This window comes from Rhineura floridana, chromosome 6 (genome assembly GCF_030035675.1).
Source record: "Rhineura floridana isolate rRhiFlo1 chromosome 6, rRhiFlo1.hap2, whole genome shotgun sequence".
NCBI classification, from domain to species: Eukaryota; Metazoa; Chordata; class Lepidosauria; order Squamata; family Rhineuridae; genus Rhineura; species Rhineura floridana.
In genome coordinates, this window is record NC_084485.1 from 8,715,707 (window position 1) to 8,732,172 (window position 16,466).

Below are 16,466 nucleotides of genomic sequence, written 5' to 3' on the forward strand. Positions count from 1 at the left end.
ACTGCCTGAACCTTATACCCCAACTTAATCAGTGAGATCATCTGTAGGAGTGTCGCTGGTTGCCAGTCACATTGGTGAGGTGCATTTGACTTCAACAGGGAACCTGGGAGGAAGGGTGGAATATAAATTGAATAATTTTTAAAAAAACAAAACCAAGCCCTCAGCATTATAGGGCCACTCCTGTGGAGTGCTCTTCCAGCAGAGATTTGGAAGACATCTTTGCCACCAGGCTTATATGTAGACATTTAAGAAAAACATTTTCCATAATGGTCAGCTAAATGTAAATGTACTGCCTTCAAGTCGATTCCTACTTATGGCGACCCTATGAATAGGGTTTTCATGAGTCTGAGAGGCAGTGACTGGCCCAAGGTCACCCAGTGAGCTTCATGGCTATGTGCGGATTCAAACCCTGGTCTCCCAGGTCGTAGTCCAACACCTTAACCACTACACCACACTGGTTCGTAATGGTCAGCTGAGTGACCTTTTTGAAAAAAAATTGTGGTGTTTACCTTATTGAGGCCAAACTATAAATATGTGGGAGATCAGTGACTGGATTGCCTTGCTGTTTCTATTTTTTTTAGTTAAAAATAGCCACCCAAAATTAGAGTGGAGCAGCAGCATTGTGGACGAAGGAATTAATCTTTTCCCTATCCTGTTTCCCAGACCTCACTCTCCCCCCTCCCCAAATGCTTCTCCACTGGAGAGAAATATATATAGTTTTTGCAGTGGGGCAAACAGCTTCAAGAGAGCAATTTAAACCGGGGAACACTGTGCTGGAGAGGAAAGGTGCTGTTCTTTTAATTCTCTCGGCACTGGTCCAATTTTAGCCTCCCCACCTTTTACTAACAGTGAAAACTGTCAGGAGATCCAGTCACAGATCTACCGCATCTTACATGGTTTGCCCCCTCATGTGTGTGTTTGTTTATTGAATTTATATCCCGCCCTTCCTCCCAGAAGGAGCCCAGGGCAGCAAACAAAACACTAAAAATACTCTAAAACATCTTAGAAACAGACTTTGAAATTTATTGAAACAAAACATCTTTAAAACATCTTAAAAAGCAATTCAAGCACAGATGCAGACTAGAGGGATAAGACCTCTACTTAAAAAGCTTATTTAAAGAGGAAGGCCTTCAGTAGGCACCAAAAAGATAACAGAGATGGCTTCTGTGTAATATTTAAGGGGAGGGAATTCTAAAGGGTCAGTGCCACAACATTAAAGGTCCAGTTCCTATGTTGTGTGGAATGGACCTCCTGATAAGATGGTATCTGACTGGGAGGCCCTCACTTGCAGAGCATAGTGATTGACTGGGTACATAAGATGATCTTTCAGGTATGAAAGGTGTTACGATATGGAAATCCACAGCATGCTCCGATGGTTCCAGGGTGCAACAGTCTCTGCTTTCTGAAGAACCTCTTCCGGTAGACTGTCTGGCTAGGAGACCACAGGCTTGCTGCCATGTCTTGAATCTCAGCTGTTGTGGCTTCCAACTTCAGCAGCTGGTTTCTTTTGCAAGAGAGAGGGGGGCACTCTTTCGAGCAGGGATGTCGTTGCACTCCCTCAGAGCCTGAGGAACAGGGCATCAGTGAGGAGAGCAGAGCATTTTTGCAGAGCCCTTGCAAAGTGAGAATGTGTCTGGCCAGTCACTGAAACAAAATGAAGCCTGTGGGCACAGCTGTTCTTGCTGCACATCTTCCCCTCAAGACAGGTGGGAGCCTTCAGGGCAAAACAGTTGCTCAGCCACAGCAGCTTGTCATCGAGTCTTCCGGCAACACCCCCATCATGTTCCACAGCCTCTCCCACAACAGGTGAGTGCCACTTTGAATGTTGGGGAGGCGGCAGACAATGGTGATTGCTTCTCCTCAGAGACTCAATTTGCAGACCTGCAGTCCACCCATGGTTCATTGGCTTGCAGCAGCCATCAAAGTGGCATACAGTAGGAGCCATTGGAGCCCACATATAAATAAATAATAATAAATTTTATTTTTCAGTCGCCTATCTGTCCAGGTTAGGGACACTCTAGGCGACGAACAGCAAGAATAAAACAATACATATATATATAATAACATCATCAAATTTTAAAATTAAAAAACCATCCTTTAATTCATTATAACATAAATTACTCTGTCTCAATCTTGTAGGCCTGCCTGAACAGCCAGGTCTTCAAAGCTGGGTGATAGCTGGACAAGGAGGGAGCATGTCTGAGATCAAAAGGGAGGGAGTTCCCGAGAGTGGGGGCCACAATAGAAAATGCCCTCTCTCTGGTCCGCACCAGCCTGGCTGTTCTCACAGGTGGGACCGAGAGAAGGCCTTGCGAGGCTGATCTTGTCAGGCGGCATAATTGGTGATTCTGGAGGCCATGAGAGCAACGTTGGTGCTGTAAATAACAACCTGAAATGTTCCCTGGGGCCTTTCCTGTTTTCTTGCCCTTTCTTTACCTCAGGAATGTTCCCATAAACAGCCGCATGGTTGTTCCATCCTGCCTTTCCCTCCCTCAATGAGCCTTCCTTCAGCAGGCATATTTATTCATTTATTTAAATGTTTCTTGACCACACTTTTCACAAAAATACAGCAAGGAGCTATGCAACGTACAAAATTGCAGTAACTAAAGCTCATGGCTGCCACAAGAGCAGTGAAGGTGACCCTCAGTGGGTTCCCTGGGGCATCTCCTGTTTTCCCATTCTTCACCTCAGGAATGTTATTGCCACCACCGGCAGCCATGTGGTTGCTCCAGCCTGCCTTTTCCCCTCTCAATGAGCCTTCAGCAGGCATATTTGTTTGGCTATTTAAATATTTCTAGACTGCACTTTTCATAAAAATACAAGGTGCTACACAACTTACAAAATTACAGTAACTACAGCCCACAGACGCCACAAGAGCAGCGAAGGTGACCCTCAAAGGGTTCCCTGAAGCCTCTTCCATTTTCCTGCCCTTTTTCTTTTTTTACCTCAGGAATGTTCCCACCAGCAACTGGGTGGTTGTTCCAGCCTGCCTTTTCCCCTTAGTGAGACTTGAGCAGGTATATTTATCTTATCTATTTATTTATTTAAATATTTCTAGACTGCAATAAAAATACAAGAAGATGCTATGCAGCTTACAAAATTACAGTAAGTACAGCCCACGGACGCCACAAGAGCAGTGATGGTGACCTTCAATGGGTTCCCTGGGGCCTCTCCTGTTTTCCCACCCTTCTTCACCTCAGGAATGTTATCGCTGCTAGCAGCCATGTGGTTGCTCCAGCCTGCCTTTCCTCCACCTCAATGAGGCTTGAGCAAGAATAGGGGTGGAAGGTACATGTGGCCAGCCTTTCCTTTTCTGAGGCACAAGGCCAAAGTGTGCAAAGGGACACAGTGAAGCCTGGTGTGAAGCATATGTGCACAGTAGTCTTGGCAAGTTGAGGGTAAATCATGAGAGGAGAAAAAGATGAAGACAACCCTCAACGTGGCCATTGTAGCTATAAAGGCCATTGGAGTGAACTGTACCAGTGAGAGGCTCTGGGCCTCAGTCATTTTACATCCAGAATAAACAGCTGGTTTTCTTCCAAAGAAGCTGGTGTTTCTTCCCTTTGATTAAAAAAAAAAAACTAGAGCAGAGGTTCTCCTTTTCCTCCAAGGCCGAAATTTTCTGAGGCCCACCAGTCACAAAATGATGGCAGACAGAGGCAGAGTTTGGCAGAACAACCTGGGGTGGTATTCAATGTTAGTTCTTCTCAGAGGAGTTCTACTGAAGTCAATAAGGGCTTTCTCAGTGATGGCCCCCGAGTTACGGAATTCTCTCCCTGATGAGGTACGCCTGGCACCAACATTATTATCTTTTCGGCGCCAGGTAAAAACCTTCCTCTTCTCCCAGGCATTTTAACATTTAATATTTATATTTAATATTTAACATCTTATATCTTAACATCTAATATTTCAACTAATTTAATACTTTTTTAATATTTAATATTTTAGTATTGAGTTTTGCAGTTTATGTGCTTAATTATGTTTAGGTTTTTGGTGTAATTGTTTTATTTTTAAATTGTTCACATATGTTTTAATTGTATATTGGATGTTTATCTGTTGTGAACCACCCAGAGAGCTTCGGCTATGGGGCGGTATAGAAATTTAATAAATAAATAAATAAATAACTATGGCTAACTTAGGTTCTATTCATTTCAGTGGGTCTGCTCTGAGTAGGACTTAATTGAATCCAACCCCTGGCAATTACTGACATCATTTTCTACTGATACTTAATCCCACTTCAGAAATTTCTAAATTCTTTGCCACAGCATTTTCCATGTGGCAAGTTCTTTTTTCATCTTTCCTCAGTTTAAATATACACATTAGCTCTTGGAAGTATTTTGACTTAGCTTCCCATTTTAGGAAGAATTTGCTGATCCAGAGGCGCTCTAAGTACAGAGCAGAGCATGGAAAAGTTACTTTTTTGAACTACAACTCCCATCATCCCCAGCCATTATGGCCACTGGATTGGGCTGATGGGAGCTGTAGTTCAAAAATGTAACTTTTCCAAGCTCTGGTACAGAGTGTACATAAGAACATAAGAAGAGCCTGCTGGATCAGGCCAGTGGCCCATCTAGTCCAGCGTCCTGTTCTCACAGTGGCCAATCAGGTGCCTGGGGGAAGCCCGCAAGCAGGACCCAAGTGCAAGAACACTCTCCCCTACTGAGGCTTCCGGCAACTGGTTTTCAGAAGCATGCTGCCTCTGACTAGGGTGGCAGAGCACAGCCATCACGGCTAGTAGCCATTGATAGCCCCGTCCTCCATGAATTTGTCTAATCTTCTTTTAAAGCCATCCAAGCTGGTGGCCATTACTGCATCTTGTGGGAGCAAATTCCATAGTTTAACTATGCGCTGAGTAAAGAAGTACTTCCTTTTGTCTGTCCTGAATCTTCCAACATTCAGCTTCTTTGAATGTCCCCGAGTTCTTGTATTATGAGAGAGGGAGAAGAACTTTTCTCTATCCACTTTCTCAATGCCATGCATAATTTTATACACTTCTAAATATTTGCAAGTGTAATATTTGCAAGTGTTGAAATGAACTCCAAACACTGTGTAGAAGGAACAAACTTTATTGAACAGTGTGTTGCTGCAGAACCAAGAGCTCTACTTTGGTTTTCCTACTGGTCCCACCCCCAACTGATTCCCCATACAACTACTTCTAATTCACTTGAGTTCCTACTCACATTACATCTCCCTTTTTATTTTTAAGAAAAAGATAGAAAGTACTGTCTATATCGAATTGGTTTTCTGATCACTCTGCCTCTTGATGTAGTAACAGGTAACTCAAGAGTCCAAAATCTTTTCTGGTATATCACTGGCACTTTGTGCTACAGCTGTTCCACTTTTGTTGTCTTGAGACTCTGATAGGTCTACCTCTGATGGAGGTGCAGTTGCAGTCTCAGTAGTCTCATCCATTTTTGGTTCACAACATGGAGTGCTTTGAAGATCTCTTCTGTTCCTTCTGTAGACAGCTAAATCATCAGTCTGAACCAAATATGATCTTGGAGTCATGTTTTGTCCAGTCACTCTCGCTGGTTTCCACACTCCATCTTCCCGAACATTAACAGAATCACCAACCTGCAAAGGTGGTAAAGGCTTTGAACCTTTGTCAAAGTAAAGCTTCTGTTTTTCTTGTCTTCTCTTCAGATGTGTCTGTATGTCACCTTTTACCTGCTGAGGTAGTAACAACGGTGCTGAGGTAGGCAACCTGGTTCTTAAACATCTCCCCATTAAAAGTTGTGCAGGTGAGGCTGTATCTACTGTAGGTGCATTTCTGTAATCCAATAAACTAAGATAAGGATCTGTATTATTCAGACTAGATTTCTTAAGAATCCTCTTTACTGTTTGGATCTCCCTTTCTGCCATTCCATTTGATTGAGGAAATAGTGGACTGGATGTTGTGTGAACAAAGTCCCAATCTTTGGCAAACATTTTAAAGTGTCTAGAGCAAAATTGAGGGCCATTATCACTGACAACCTCTTCAGGTATACCATGTCTTGCAAATATAGATTTGCAGTGTAAAATTACTGATCTACTTGTAGTGTCTTCAAGCAAACATATTTCCACATATTTTGAATAATAATCAACCAAAAGTAGATAGTCCTTTCTTTGAAATTCAAATAAGTCCATTCCTAGCTTCTGCCAAGGTCTTCTTGGAATTTCATGAGGTAACATTGGTTCTTTTTGGTTTTTATTTCTGAAGGCGTGACATGTGGTACATGACAGTACCAATTCTTCAATTTGGGCACACATACCTGGCCAATATACAGCTTCTCGTGCCTGCTTTTTACATAATTCAACACCCAGATGACTCTTATGTATAATATTCAGTATCTCTTTCCTCAAATCTCGTGGTACTATGATTCTGTCACTTTTAAAAATGAGTCCATCATGAACACTTAATTCCTCTCTGTAATTCCAATAAACACATATACACTCTGGAACTTCTACTCTTCTATCTGGCCACCCCTGCAAAATGGCATTTTTCAGGATTTGCAAAATGCTATCATTTTCAGTAGCCACATGAAATTCTTTCAGTTTTGATTCAGAGATTGGTAAATAAGATAACATGAGGTTAACAGCAACCTCAGCTTCTTCAGAACTTATTCCTTCACCCTGTTCAAGATATGCCCTGGACAGGGTATCAGCAATTATTAATTCTTTGCCTGGTCTATAGTGCACTTGTAATTGATATTTCTGCAGTGTTAACTGCCATCTTTGGATTCTTGGAGGTGCAGTATGCAAAGATTTTCTGAAAATTGCCTCCAATGGTTTGTGGTCCATTTCCACAGTCACTTTTTTGCCATAGAGAAATTGATGGAATCTTGGGCATCCAAACACTATTGCCAACATTTCCTTTTCTATTTGGGCATAGTTCTGTTGGGCCGCAGTCATTGCTTTAGAAGCATATGCAACAGGTGCACCTCTTTGCAACAGTACAGCACCTAAGCCTGCAGAACTAGCGTCCACTGACAGAGTTACAGGTTCTTTCACATTATAATATTTCAAAACAGGAGCTTTTGTTAATAGTTCTTTCAACTGTGTGAATGTTGTTTCATAAACTGACATCCAGCAAAATTCAACATCTTGGGCCAACAGCTGTCTTAAAGGGGTTGTTACTGTTGACAAATTTGGGATAAACTTTGCTAGGTATGTCACCATTCCTAGAAATCTTTGAAGATCAGCTTTGTTACTTGGACTGGGCATATCAGTGATGGCCTCTATTTTAGATGAATCAGGTTTTAGTCCTTCTTTGGTTAAGATGTGTCCTAGATATTTTATTTCAGTCATGGCAAATTTGCATTTCACTTTGTTCAGTTTCAGTTTCCTCTCTCGGCACCCGTCCAGAACTCTCTTCAGTCTCTCATTATGTTCCTGTTTGGTCTTCCCCCAAACCAGGATATCATCTGTGTAGCATGTGACCGCATCAATACCCTCAAATGTCTGTTGGATCATCCTCTGATAGACCTCAGGAGCTGAAGAGATACCAAATGGCATTCTTGTAAATCGGTACCTGCCAAAAGGTGTATTAAATGTGCATAGCCTGGAACTGTTGTCATCTAGCTGAATTTGCCAGAATCCACTACTGGCATCAAGAACCGTAAACAATTCTGCTTTTGCTAGCTTACTGGTAATTTCTTCTACAGTAGGCAATTGAAAATGTTCTCTTAAAATTGCTCTGTTCATATCTCTTCGATCTAAACATATTCTTATCTGGTCCCGGCCAGGCTTGTCTACAACCACAATTGAATTCACCCACTCTGTAGGTTCTTCTACCTTAACTATGACTTTTAATTGCTCGATACGAGTCAGTTCCGTTTGGATTTTATCCCTTAGTGCCACTGGAACCTTCCGAGGTGCATGAATTACAGGTGGAACCTGTGGGTTGATTTTGATGGCGTATTTCTCTGGTAAGCAACCTAAGCCTTCAAATACATCTTTGTATTCAACTGCAACATCCCATTGATCTACTGGAGCTCTTTTCATTGAATTAACTCTTTGCACTAAATTTAAATTAGTCACAGCCCGGAGACCGAGTACAGCTTGTGCATCAAAGTCTACTATGTGAAATTCCAACTCAGCTCTTTGATCTTTATATTTGCAATCCAGGTTACAATTACCAGACACATGCAGTCTTTCTCCAGAGTAGGTTATTAATCTGGTATTTGAATGCCGAAGTGGTTCAACTTGCAAGGCTTTGTATGTTTTTAAAGACATTGCATTAGCCTTTGCTCCTGTGTCAATCTTAAAGGTCACATACTTGTGATCATTTATGAGAAGATCCATACACCATTCATCTTCCAGAGCTGTAGAATTCAATGTGCCAATGAAGAAATCATGAGCATTTTTAGCTGTATCTGCTACTGTGAACATTTTTCTGTGTTGAAGTTTTCTATCTCTAGTTTTACACATTTTAGCAAAATGATTAAGTTTGCCACATCTGCATTCCTTCCCATATGCAGGACAAGCATTTATGTCATGATGACTGATACCACACTTGTAGCAGGCCTTTGCTGCTTCTACAGGCCTCTGTGGCATTTCCTTTTGGGGGGGGGCTGGTAGTAGTGCCAGGGCTCCATTTGCATTGAGGCTGTCTTACTTTTGGCTTTTCAAAGGTACTTTTGCCCTGTAAGGCATCCATTTGTTTTTCTGTTGCCCCAAAATCTTTCATCTGTTTTGCAGTCACTTCTTCTGCCCTGCATATATTCACTGCACACTCAAGGGTTAAATCACTCTCTCTCAGTAACTTGGCTCTCAATCTGTCTGTCTGAATGCCACACACTATGCAATCCTTAATGAGAGAATCACACAGCTCCCCAAATTCACAGGTCTGAGCCAAAAGCTTCAACTCAGTCACATATTGGTCTATACTTTCTCCTTCACTCTGTATTCTAGTGAAGAACCTGTGCCTTTCATAAGTAACATTTCTTCTGGGCACACAATATGCTTCAAATTTATTCATCAAAATTTGAATTTTATATTTATCTGCATCATCATCAAACTGGAAAGTATTAAATACCTCTCTTGCTTCTTCACCTGCCACATGCAGAAATAATGCTGACTGGAGTCTCTCATCTTTCTTATCTGCTCCACTTGCAATGCAGTACAATTCAAACCCTTGCTTCCATCTTCTCCAATTCTCTGCTGCATTTCCTTCAAACACCAACTTTCCTGGAGGCTTCAACTGGTCCATTTTTCACTGCCTTATGCTTTTAGGTAGTCTTCTGACACCATGTAATATTTGCAAGTGTTGAAATGAACTCCAAACACTGTGTAGAAGGAACAAACTTTATTGAACAGTGTGTTGCTGCAGAACCAAGAGCTCTACTTTCGTTTTCCTACTGGTCCCACCCCCAACTGATTCCCCATACAACTACTTCTAATTCATTTGAGTTCCTACTCACATTACACAGAGGGCTTTCAGTTTTTGATATCCTCACTCTCCAAATGTCTATCAAAATGTTTTTACAGATCTTCTGGAATTTCTTCTCATATTCACAGTTAACTTCTAATTTATTTATTTATTTTATTTTATTTATATACCGCCCTAAGCCCGAAGGCTCTCTGGGCGGTGTACATAAAAGGTAAAAGCAAGCACAATATATAAATACAATAAATACAATAACTCAAGAAACAAAAACACACAAACAATACGAAAACCAAACAACATCCAGAATACAACATAGTAATAAAATACTGTAAAAATACACTTTAAAATGCCTGGGAGTATAAAAAGGTTTTCACCTGGCGCCGAAAAGATAGCAGCGTTGGCGCCAGGCGCACCTCATCGGGGAGACCATTCCACAATTCGGGAGCCACAATTGAAAAGGCCCTATTTCTAGTCACTATCCTCCGAGCTTCTTGATGGGATGGTACTCGGAGGAGGGCCTTAGATGTTGAGCGCAGTGTACAGGTAGTTTCATATTGGGAGAGGCGCTCCACCAGGTATTGCGGTCCCATGCCGTGTAAGGCTTTATAGGTCAAAACCAGCACTTTGAATTTAGCCCGGAAACAAATAGGAAGCCAGTGCAGACGGGCCAAAACAGGTGTTATATAAGCGGACCTTCTGGTCCACGTCAACAATCTGGCCGCTGCATTCTGGACTAACTGTAGTTTCCGAACTATCTTCAAGGGCAGCTCAACGTAGAGCACATTGCAGTAGTCCAATCTAGAAGTTACCAGAGCATGAACGACTGAGGCGAGGTCATCACTGTCCAGATAGGGACATAAGAAGAAGAGCCTGCTGGATCAGGCCAGCGGCCCATCCAGTCCAGCATCCTGCTCTCACAGTGGCCAACCAGGTGCCTGGGGGAAGCCTGCAAGCAGGACCTGAGTGCAAGAACACTCTCCCCTCCTGAGGCTTCCGGCAACTGGTTTTCAGAAGCATGCTGCCTCTGACTAGGGTGGCACAGCACAGCCATCACAGCTAGTAGCCATTGATAGCCCTGTCCTCCATGAATTTGTCTAATCTTCTTTTAAAGCTGTCCAAGCTGGTGGCCATTACTGCATCTTGTGGGAGCAAATTCCATAGTTTAACTATGCGCTGAGTAAAGAAGTACTTCCTTTTGTCTGTCCTGAATCTTCCAACATTCAGCTTCTTTGAATGTCCACGAGTTCTAGTATTATGAGAGAGGGAGAAGAACTTTTCTCTATCCACTTTCTCAATGCCATGCATAATTTTATACACTTCTATCATGTCTCCTCTGACCCGCCTTTTCTCTAAACTAAAAAGCCCCAAATGCTGCAACCTTTCCTCGTAAGGGAGTCGCTCCATCCCCTTGATCCTTCTGGTTGCCCTCTTCTGAACCTTTTCCAACTCTATAATATCCTTTTTGAGATGAGGCGACCAGAACTGTACACAGTATTCCAAATGCGGCCGCACCATAGATTTATACAACGGCATTATGATATCGGCTGTTTTGTTTTCAATACCTTTCCTAATTATCGCTAGCATGGAATTTGCCTTTTTCACAGCTGCCGCACACTGGGTCGACATTTTCATTGTGCTGTCCACTACAACCCCAAGGTCTCTCTCCTGGTCGGTCACCGCCAGTTCAGACCCCATGAGCGTATATGTGAAATTCAGATTTTTTGCTCCAATATGCATAATTTTACACTTGTTTATATTGAATTGCATTTGCCATTTTTCTGCCCATTCACTCAGTTTGGAGAGATTTTTTTGGAGCTCTTCACAATCCCTTTTTGTTTTAACAACCCTGAACAATTTAGTGTCATCAGCAAACTTGGCCACTTCACTGCTCACTCCTAATTCTAGGTCATTAATGAACAAGTTGAAAAGTACAGGTCCCAATACCGATCCTTGAGGGACTCCACTTTCTACAGCCCTCCATTGGGAGAACTGTCCGTTGATTCCTACTCTCTGCTTTCTGCTTCTTAACCAATTCCTTATCCACAAGAGGACCTCTCCTCTTATTCCATGACTGCTAAGCTTCCTCAGAAGCCTTTGGTGAGGTACCTTGTCAAACGCTTTTTGAAAGTCTAAGTACACTATGTCCACTGGATCACCTCTATCTATATGCTTGTTGACACTCTCAAAGAATTCTAATAGGTTACTGAGACAGGACTTTCCCTTGCAGAAGCCATGCTGGCTCTGCTTCAGCAAGGCTTGTTCTTCTATGTGCTTAGTTAATCTAGCTTTAATAATACTTTCTACCAGTTTTCCAAGGACAGAAGTTAAGCTAACTGGCCTGTAATTTCCAGGATCCCCTCTGGATCCCTTTTTGAAGATTGGCGTTACATTTGCCACTTTCCAGTCCTCAGGCACGGAGCAGGACCCGAGGGACAAGTTACATATTTTAGTTAGCAGATCAGCAATTTCACATTTGAGTTCTTTGAGAACTCTCGGGTGGATGCCATCTGGGCCCGGTGATTTGTCAGTTTTTATATTGTCCATTAAGCCTAGAACTTCCTCTCTTGTTACCACTATTTGTCTCAGTTCCTCAGAATCCCTTCCTGCAAATGTTAGTTCAGGTTCAGGGATCTGCCCTATATCTTCCACTGTGAAGACAGATGCAAAGAATTCATTTAGCTTCTCTGCAATCTCCTTATCGTTCTTTAGTACACCTTTGACTCCCTTATCATCCAAGGGTCCAATCGCCTCCCTAGATGGTCTCCTGCTTTGAATGTATTTATAGAATTTTTTGTTGTTGGACGTAGCTGGGCTACCAATCGGAGATGGTAGAAAGCATTCCGTGCCACTGAGGCTACCTGAGCCTCAAGAGACAGGGAAGGGTCGAAAAGAACTCCCAAGCTACGAACCTGTTCTTTCAAGGGGAGTGTAACCCCATCCAGAACAGGGTGAACATCCACCATCTGGGCAGAGAAGGCACTCACTAACAGCGTCTCGGTGTTGTCTGGATTAAGCTTCAGTCTGTTAGCTCCCATCCAATCCATTATCGCGGCCAGGCAACGGTTTAGTACGTTAACAGCCTCACCTGAGGAAGATGCAAAGGAGAAATAGAGTTGCGTGTCATCAGCGTACTGGTGACAACGCACTCCAAAACTCCTGATGACCGCACCCAGCGGCTTCATATAGATGTTGAAAAGCATGGGGGACAGTACCCTCCCCCATGCCGATTTCTTTAATCCCTCCTTTTCTATACACTTCCATCTGTAACAGCTTCCCTCTTTTACACATTCCTCTCTACACCCAGTTAACTGTTGTTCTGTGTGATGCAGCGAAGCCAGTTGGCACAGAAGATTGCTGAGAGTATCCCGGTTAAAGGATTTCAGGTCCGGTAGAGATTCAGACACGTTAAAAGGTTTAAGAGTCTTTATTCCAAAGACATACAGTTACAAGAATCACAAGCTCCAATACAACCCCCACACTTTGCTTTCGGTTTGCCCAGCGCTTATATCTCATTCCGTGCCCTTGCTCAGCAACATCTGCAGTTTGACCTTGGCACGAACACATAGCTGGCTTAACCCCACAATTGCCTGTTTTACTGTCCTTGTGGAAATACATTGCTTCTGAGCACACAACAGCCCCCACCCCACAAGACAGTGGACAATTTTACATTACATTGCATTTCATTTCAGTTCAGTTCAATTCAATTTCATCAGTTTACACACACTCAGTTTCTTTATTCACATAAATTTAGGTTCCATACATGTCATGCATAACGTATCATCATCTGTTAATGTGTCTGATTGTGAATCTTGACCCGTGACTTTGCTCACTGTAAATCGCACTGGAGGCTTTCCTATATTAGCCCTTTTAGATCGCCTCACTGGTGGTTTGGACTCCTCTTCCCCTGTATTTTCACCATTTGAACTAGTGCCATTTGAACTAGACAGATCATCCTCTTTGTCTTTAACCTGTTCATTTACTGGTGAACCATTCAAAATAACACTTGTGTTTTGTTCCCACTCTTGTTCTGGAACCTTTACGCTTCTACTTAGCACAACTTGTCTTAGTTCTGGAACCCACACTCTGTAAAATGTATGCTCAAATCCAAGCACATGTCCTTTAATGTGCTCTCGGGGCTAACTTTCCATGTCGTTTCCCTTTCTCTATGTGCACCCAGCACTTTGCCCCAAATTGTTTAATGTGAGCCACCCTTGGCTTCTTCCCTGTTAGCTTCTCATATGGAGATACACCAAGGGCTCTATGTATCAATCTGTTCTGGATGTAAGCAGCATATATGATGCATTCTCCCCAGAATGCGTTTGTCAGTTCAGAATCCCCCAGCATGGCTCTCGTGGCCTCCTGAAGGTACCTGTTTTTCCTCTCAGCTACCCCGTTCTGAGACAGAGAAAATGGGGCAGTAAAGTTTTGCTCTATTCCTTTACTCTCTAGGTATTCTTTTAATGCTTTTCCAGTGAACTCACCCCCCTGATCTGAGTGTATTTTCTTAATGGTGACACCCTGTTGCACTTTCACTTTCTCAATGAACAACCGCAGTTTCTTCTCTGCCTCGTCTTTGCTCTTAAGCAAATAAACATTGCAATACCTTGTAAAGTCATCAACAATCACCATAAAGTATTTCGCACCTCCTTTTGAACTTTGAAATGGTCCTGACAAGTCTACATGTATTAATTGGTATGGTGCGTCAGTTGCTACACTCAGCCTCTCTGTTCTTTGGTGCTACAGTGTCTTTAGCCCTATGACATGCTTCGCAATCCACAAATTGCCCACACTCCTGTATTTTCAAATCTTTACTATGTGCTGGAGTTTTCATAATGGTTTCATAATTAGCATGCCCTAGATTCCTGTGCCATGTGTGCGCGCAACTCTCATGTGTTTGCCTGTTTGCCTTTAGCATTGCACACCCTGCGTGTCTGGTTTGAATCACATATTGAGCGTCTTTGAGGCACCCCTCCATACAGACCTCATTGTTCTTAATCACTTTACATTTCCCTTTGTCAAATAACACAGAATAACCCATTTCATTCAGTTTCTTGACAGATAATATATTACAATCCAATTGCGGAACAAACAATACATCTGTTATTATCGTTTTCAGCTTACTTAATTTTAATGTTCCTCTAGCCAACACATCTCTTCTTTATCCATCCGCCAACACCACAGTCTCTGACACGGATCTTGATGTATGATACAGTTCTGGATCATTTATCAAACAATGAGAAGCTCCCGAATCACAAATCCACTCACACGGTTCTGATTTATGAGCTCTGTCACTCACCAGCTTCATGCTAGATTGCCAGCCTCGTCTGCCACGCTTGGCTGCACAGTCTCGCTGTAAGTGCGTTGTAGCTCCACAGGAATAACATGCTTTCTGCCCATTCACTGTGTCTTTGAAGTTCTGCTTCTTGCTTCTTTCTTGCTCCGTCTTTGCTAATTCTTCTCTTCTCTGCCATTCCTGAAGAAGTTTAGACGTAATATATTCCTCATTAAGACCGGCTTCAGGCATCGCTTCGATCGACGTCACAAGTGAATCCCAGGATTTATCAAGAGATGACAAGATTATAAACACTCTTTGAAGCCTAGTATGTGCCACGTTTCTCTCCTCTAATTCCGCAAACAGCCGTCTGAATTCCAGCAGATGCTCAGACATGGAACAGCCTTCTTCCAGTCTCATCTGATATAACTTCCGAGCCAGAAATATCTTAGATCCCGCTGTCTGTCTCACATGGATCCCATTTAACACTGTCCACATTCTTTTAGCTGTGGGCTCATTCTGCACATATAGCAATTGAGAGTCTGATAACGACAGTATAATAAACGCTCTTGCCTTATCATCTTTGCGTAGCCATTCATTCTGCGGAGCTGCTGGTGGGGCTGTATCAATTACATCCCAGAGGTCTTCCTTAGTCAAAAATGCTTTCATCCGTAGTTTCCAGCTACTGTAATTCTTCTCTGTTAGCCGCTCCAGAGGTAACCCGGCTGACATTGCCATCTTCAGCAGCACGCTTCTGCTCACCTCTCCAACACTCGGCCACAGTCTTTACACGTCTTCTAGAACCTGCAACCTCTGCGTTACACTGCGTAGGCTGGGCCCATAACCCCTGTTGTGCTGTGTGATGCAGCAAAGCCAGTTGGCACAGAAGATTGCTGAGAGTATCCCGGTTAAAGGATTTCAGGTCCGGTAGAGATTCAGACGCGTTAAAAGGTTTAAGAGTCTTTATTCCAAAGACATACAGTTACAAGAATCACAAGCTCCAATACAACCCCCACACTTTGCTTTCGGTTTGCCCAGCGCTTATATCTCATTCCGTGCCCTTGCTCAGCAACATCTGCAGTTTGACCTTGGCACGAACACATAGCTGGCTTAACCCCACAATTGCCTGTTTTACTGTCCTTGTGGAAATACATTGCTTCTGAGCACACAACACAATCCCTCCTTTTCTATACACTTCCATCTGTAACAGCTTCCCTCTTTTACACATTCCTCTCTACACCCAGTTAACTTTTTTTAAGTATTTCATTTCTTTCTAACTTTATTCAGCAGCTCCCCTGGTCTTTTCCCTTCAGAGTGGGAAGTCCTCTAGGGTTGCTAGGTGTCCAATTTTTGCCTGGAGACTCCAGATTTTGGGGGTCTGCTCTGGATGACTAACCTTAATCTCTGGACTCTCATCTTTAATTTTTTTTAAAAGTTTCTAGGTGGTCTGGTTCACAGAGATATACACCAAAACGTCAGCCCCCCCCCTGTGACTGTTAAATCTTTTTAATAGATCTGTTAAATCAGCTTGTAGCTCTAGTCCTGCCCTTTCAGGTTTGTAGCCAGTAAGTGAAGTCAGGGTTGTGATTTCTTGTTGCTGTTGTTTGTTTGATTGATTGGTTGGTTGGTTGATTGATTGATTTATATCCCTCCCTTCCTCCCAGCAGGAGCCCAGGCAGTTGATCTCCAGGCAGTGCCTAGACCCCATTGCAATGCCAGAAAATGGTTGTTTTTTTCCTGTTTATCTGAAAATCTCATAAATTGAGTAAGTATATAACTTTCAGGTTTTTCCTCCCTTGTGTGCAGGAGTCAAACAAGTTTGAATTT